The sequence below is a fragment of the Lagenorhynchus albirostris genome, chromosome X, assembly GCF_949774975.1.
Source record: "Lagenorhynchus albirostris chromosome X, mLagAlb1.1, whole genome shotgun sequence".
Taxonomy (NCBI): Eukaryota; Metazoa; Chordata; class Mammalia; order Artiodactyla; family Delphinidae; genus Lagenorhynchus; species Lagenorhynchus albirostris.
In genome coordinates, this window is record NC_083116.1 from 90,736,855 (window position 1) to 90,743,266 (window position 6,412).

General features: G+C 39.0%; 1 non-coding gene across 1 annotated transcript; it reads right to left on the bottom strand.

Annotated features, from left to right (window-relative positions):
- Positions 1-3,766: 3,766 nt before the first annotated feature.
- TRNAE-CUC (transfer RNA glutamic acid (anticodon CUC)) lies at positions 3,767-3,839 on the bottom strand. The gene has a single exon. It is a non-coding gene; the product is annotated as a tRNA-Glu (tRNA).
- Between the last annotated feature and the right edge of the window lie 2,573 nt (positions 3,840-6,412).

A 6,412-nucleotide genomic window follows, 5' to 3' on the forward strand; every position in this document is an offset into this window, starting at 1 on the left:
CCGTAAGGATAGTGCTTGTGCAATCTTGTGTCTCTAGAGCATGGCTGAAGCCCAACCATTACCCATCAGAAGCTGAATAAAACCTCCTGTTTGCAGGCTAATGAAACAGAGTTCCTAGGGACACAGAGACATAATTGAAGAAGTCTTTTTAAGGTTTTATTTTAATAGCTTTATTGATGTATAAGAGACATACAATAAACTGACATATACAAAGAGTATAATTTGGTTAGTTTTGACACAGACACATTTGCCTGAAGCCATTACCATCATCAAGATAATGAATATATCCATCACTCTCAAAAGTTTCTTCTGGCCCCTTTATTATCTCTCAGTCCTGCCCCTCTGTGCTCCTAACTCCCAGGCAACCACTGATCCACTGTTACTCTAGATTAGTTTTCATTTTCTAGATTTTTATATACATGGAATTATACAGTACGTTTTCTGTTTTGTCTGGCTCCTTTCACTGAGCATAATTATTTTGAGAATCAAAATATCTATCCTGCTGTGTGTAGTTCATTCCATTTTTTTAAACATCTTTATTGGAGTATAATTGCTTTACAATGGTGTGTTAGTTTCTGCTGTATAACAAAGTGAATCAGCTATACATATACATATACCCCCATATCTCCTCCCTCTTGCGTCTCCCTCCCACCCTCCCTATCCCACTCCTCTAGGTGGACATAAAGCACCGAGCTGATCTCCCTGTGCTATGCGGCTGCTTATTACTAAGAGGTATTTCACTGTATGTAAATACCACAACTTGTTTATCCATTTAAGTGTTGTTGGACATTTGAGTTGTTTCTAGTTTCGGCAATCACAAACAAAGCTACTATGAACATTTGTGTACTAATCTTTATATGAACATTTGCTTTCATTTCTCTCCAGTAAATATTTAGGAGCAGAATGGCTGAATCTTATGGTAGGTGTATGTTTAACTTTGTAAGAAGCTTCCAAACTGTTTTTCAAAGCGGCTGTGCCATTTTACATTCCCACCACACACTTATGAGAGTTCCAGTTCATGTGGTATGGTGAGTCTTTTAAGTTTTAGCCATTCTAATAGAGGTGTAACAGTATCTCACTGTGGTTTTAATTTGCACTTCCCTAATGACTAATGGGGTTGAGCATCTTTTCATGTGAGCATTTGCCATTCATTGTCTTCACCGAAGTGCCTGTTGAGATGGTCTGCTCATTTTTTAATTAGGTTATTTTCTTGTTATTAAGTTGTGAGGATTCTTGACACATTCTGGATACCACTCCTTTATCAGATAAATGATTTTGCAAACCTTTTCTCCCAGTCTGACTTCTTTTTTCATCCTAGCAACAGTGTCTTCCAAAAAGAAGTTTTAATTTTGATGAAGTCCAATATACCAGTATGTTCTTTTAAGGAAAGTGCTTTTGGTGTCATATCTAAGAAGTTTTTACCTAACCAAGATTCTAAAGGTTTTCTTCTTTGTTTTTGTCTAGAAGTTTTATAGTTTTAGATTTAGTTCTTTGACCCATTCTGAAATTAATTTTATATATGGTGTGAGGTATTGATAGGAGATGTTTTACTTTTTACATATGGGTATCCAATTTTTCCAGCATGCTTTTTGGGAAGAGGATTGTTGAAGACACTCCTCTTTTCACTAAATTGCTCTGCACCTGTGTTGAAAATCAGTTGCCCACATATATGAGTCTACTTCTGAATTCATTCTGTTCCACTGAGCTATATGTCTATCTTTACCCCAATACCACATTGTTTTGATTATTGTAGCTTTATAATAAGTCATGAAATCAGGTAGTGTCAGTCCTCTAACTTCATTCTTTTTGTTCTAAGCAGTTTTGCCTATCCTAGGTCCCTTGCACTTTCATATGAATTTTAAAATCAGTTTATTAATTCACCCCCCCAAAAAAAACCCCAGGTGTGATTTTGATTGGAATTGCATTGAATCTATAGACCAACTTGGGGATAATTGAAATCTTGATAATATTGAGCCTCCTGATCCATGAACATGGTGTCTTTCTCCATTTATTTAGGTCTCCTATTTTTCTCAGTAATGTTTTATGGATGTCATTGTAAAGGTCTTTCACATCTTTTGTCAGATTTATACATAAGAATTTCACATTTTTGGTGCTGTCATAAATGGTATTATTTTTAAAATGTCAACTTCTGATTGTTCCTTACTAGTATATAAATATAATAGGTTTTTGTAAGTTGACCTTTTATCCTGCAGCCTTGCTAGACTTCCTTACTAATTCTGGTAGCTTTTTTTGTCGATTCCATCTGATTTTCTACATAGATAATCATGTCATCTGAAAATAAACAAATATTTATTCTTTTCTAGTAAGGATGCTTTTCATTTATTTTTCTTGCTTTACTGCACTGACTAGAAATTCCAGTATAGTGTTGAAGAGAAGTAGTGAGTTCAGATACTCTTGTCTTATTCCTGATCTTAGGGGGAAAACATTGTCTTTCACTATTAAGTATGATGTTAGCTGTAGGTTTTTCATAGATGTCCTTTATCAGGTTCAGAAAGTTCCCTTCTATTCTTCATTTGCTAAGCATTATTATCAGGAGTGAATATTGGAGTTTGTCAGATGCTTTTTATGTATCTTTGAGATATAGCAAATTACACTGATTATTTTTTGAATGTTCACTCAAACTTGCATTTCTGGAATAAATCTCACTTGGTCATTGTTATAGACTGAAATGTTTGTGTGCCCCCAAATTCATATGTTGAAGCCCTAGCCCACAATGATTTGGTATTTGGAGGTGGGGTCTTTGGGAGATAATTAGGTTTAGATTAGGCCAGGAGGGTGGTAACCTCATGATGGGATTAGTGCCCTTATAAGAGGAAGATTTCTCTCTCTCTCCATGAGAGTAGGCACCAAGGAAAGGCCATGTGAGCACACAGTGAGAAGGCAGTTGTCTACAAGCCAGGAAGTGGGCCCTCACCAGACATGGATCTGACAGCAACTTGATCATAAACTTTCCAGCTTCCAGACTGTGAGAAATAAATTCCTGTTGTTTAAGCCACCCAGCCTATAGTTTTTTGTTATAGCAGCCCAAGTGGACCAAGATAGTCATGATGTATTATCCTTTTCATATATTGTTGGAGTTCAATTCGCTAAAGTTTTAAGAACTTTTTTTTTTTTTTTTTTTTTTTGCGGTACGTGGGCCTCTCACTGTTGTAGCCTCTCCCGTTGCGGAGCACAGGCTCCGGACACGCAGGCTCAGCGGCCATGGCTCATGGGCCTAGCCGCTCCGCAGCATGTGGGATCTTCCCTGACCAGGGCACGAACCCGTGTACCCTGCATTGGCAGGTGGACTCTCAACCACTGCGCCACCAGGGAAGCCCCTTAAGAACTTTTTTGCATTTACTTTATTTTTATAAATTTATTTATTTTTGGCTGCATTGGGTCTTTGTTGCTCTGTGGCTTTCTCTAGTTGCGGCGAGCAGGAGCTACTCTTTGTTGTGGTGCACGGGCTTCTCATTGTGGTGGCTTCTCTTGTTGCGGAGCATGGGCTCTAGGTGCAGGGGCTTCAGTAGTTGTGGCTCGCAGGCTCTAGAGTGCAGGCTCAGTAGTTGCGGTGCACGGGCTTAGTTGCTCCGCGGCCTGTGGGATCTTCCAGGACCAGGGCTTGAACCCGTGTCTCCTACATTGGCAGGCGGATTATTAACCACTGTGCCACCAGGGAAGCCTGCATTTGCTTTAAATAAAGGATATTGACCTGTATTTTTTTTGGGGGGGTGCCGTGCTGCCAACACTGCTTGTGGGATCTTAGATCCCTGACCAGGGATTGAACCCGGGGCCACGGCAGTGAGAGTGCCGAGTCCTAACTACTGGACCACCAGGGAACTCCCGATCTGTAGTTTTCTTATGTCTGTGTCTGGTTTTTATATTAGGTTAATGCTGGCCTCATAGAATGAGTTGAGAACTATTCTCTCCCGTTCAATTTTTTGGGAAGAGTTGTGTAGGATTGATATTATTTGCTCCTTAAATGTTTGTTAGAATTTACCAGCAAGATCCTTTGGGCCTGGAGTTTTCCTCATAAGAAAGTTTTTAACTGCAAATTCAATTTACTTAATAATAAAGGGCTTTTCAGGTTATCTATTTATTTTTGAATGTGCTTTAGTAGTTTGTGTCTTTGAGGGAATGTATCCATTTTGTCTTTGCTGTTGAGTTTACTGGCATAAGGTTGTTCATAATATTCCTTTATTAGTCTTTTAATATCTGTAGAATCTGTAGCAACGTCATTTCTCTCATTTCTAATGTTGATAATTTGCCTTTTTTTTTCCTGATCAGTTTCACTAGAGGTTTATCACTTCTCAAAGATCCAGCTCTTGGTTTCAATGATTTTCTCTACTGATTTTCCTTCCTAGTTCACTGACTTCAGCTCTGATCTTTATTATTTCCTTTCTTCTACTTTGGATTTCATTTCCTTTTCTTTTCAGAATTTCTTAAGGTGGAAGGTGAGGCCTTCCACCGATTTGAGACCCTTCTTTTCTAATATAAGCATTTGGTGCTATAGAATTTCCCCAAGGCACTGCTTTAGCACCATCCCACAAATTGTATTTTTTCTTTTTCATTCAGTTCAAAATACTTTCTATTTCCTTTTTCAGTTCTTCTTGGACTCATGTGTTATTTAGAGGTGTGTTTAGTTTCCAGTAATCACATTTTCCAGAGATGTTTCTGTTATTGATTTCTAATTTTATTCCATTGTGGTCAGGGAATGTTCTTTGTTTTTGAATCCTTTTAAATTTATTAAGACTTGTTTAATGGCCCAGAATATGGTCTAACTTGGTTAATGTTCCATTTGCATTTGAAAAAGATGTATATTTTGCTGCTGTGGGGTGGAGTGGTAAATGTCAATTAAATCTAGGTGGTTGATAGTTTTGTTCAAATCTTCTATATCCTGATTTTCTATGTACTTGTGCTACTAATTAGACATAAACTGTAATTGCAGGTTTGTCTGTTTCTCCTTGAAGTTCTACTAGTTTTTCCTTAGTGTATTTTGAAGTTATGTTATTAGGTGCATAAACATTTAGGGTTTTTATGTCCTCTTGATGAATTTGCCATCATGTGATACTAATATAGCCACTCCAGCTTTCTTTTGGTTAGTGTGAACACGGTATCTTTTTCCATCCTCTTACTTTTAACTTATTTGTGTCTTTATACTTAAAAGTGTGTTTCTTATAGGCAGCACAGAGTTGCATTCTTTAATCCCCAAGCTCTGTTCAATCCCCAAGCTCTGGGATCTTCAAGAACTCTCTAACTCTCCAGGCTACCCATTTCCTTGTAGGAGGCTCTGATAATTAGAGCATCATTCCTCATAATGAGCCCCACCTACCTTCTATCACCTCTCCCCCCGCTCCCCAGAGTTACACTCAGTGAATTATTTCCACTTCCCGAGGACAGTTTTTCAGACAACAGGGACATCCAAACCTATGGCAAGTCCTTAGGCAGTGCCAGATCCAGGCACACTGGATCAAGCAAGCCATGGAAGATTACCCAAGGCTACCTGAGACGTACCAAAGGGTACCTTGGAAAAAGTGGGTGGGAGGGAGGAAATAGAAAACTAATTTGTATAGGGAAGGATTTTATTGATTGAAAAAAACACGTATTTTTCCATTTCCAGAAAGTGTTTCAACTAAGATAGAAAGCACAGGACCAACCTAGAGTGGTCAGCTGCAGCCCAGGTGGGCCCTTTGGGAAGGAGGAATGTGCCCCTGAAAGGATAAGGAACACTGGCTCTATGCCTAGTGTATTGGCTTCCTATTTCTGCTATAACAAATTACCACAAATTTAGTGGCTTAAAACACCACAAATTTGTTCTCTTATAGTTCTGGAAGTCAGAAGTCATGGTGTAGACAGGGATGGGTTCCTTCTGGAGACTTCAGGGGAGAATTCATTTCTTTGCCTTTTTCAGTTTTTAGAGGTCACCTGCATTCCTTGGCTCACGGCCCTTCTTAGCATCACTCCAACCTGTTGCTTCCACTATCACAACTCCTACTGCTACTGATGCTGATCCCCCTGCCTCCCTCTTAAAAGTACCCTTGTGATTATACTGGTTGGGCTCACCTGGATAACCAAGGATAATTTCCGTATCTCAGGTCCTTAACCTTAATCACATCTGCAAAGTCCTTTTTATCATGCAATGTAACATATTCACAGTTTCCAGGGATTAGAATGTGGACATCTTTGGGGGGCCATTATTTAGCCAACTACACTCAGTTACAGGTTAGACTAGCTATGGAGAAGGTAAGTTCACCAGGTCCTAGCTCCATCGCAAGGCCTGTCCAGTCTAGATTTATGTGAATTATCTTGCTCTTTGGATGTGAGCTTCTAAACTGTTTGCCTTTGTGTCAGATGACTAGTCCAATCTTCTGTTCAGGATGGCAAGAATGGAGCAGTACAGAACTCATGAGTA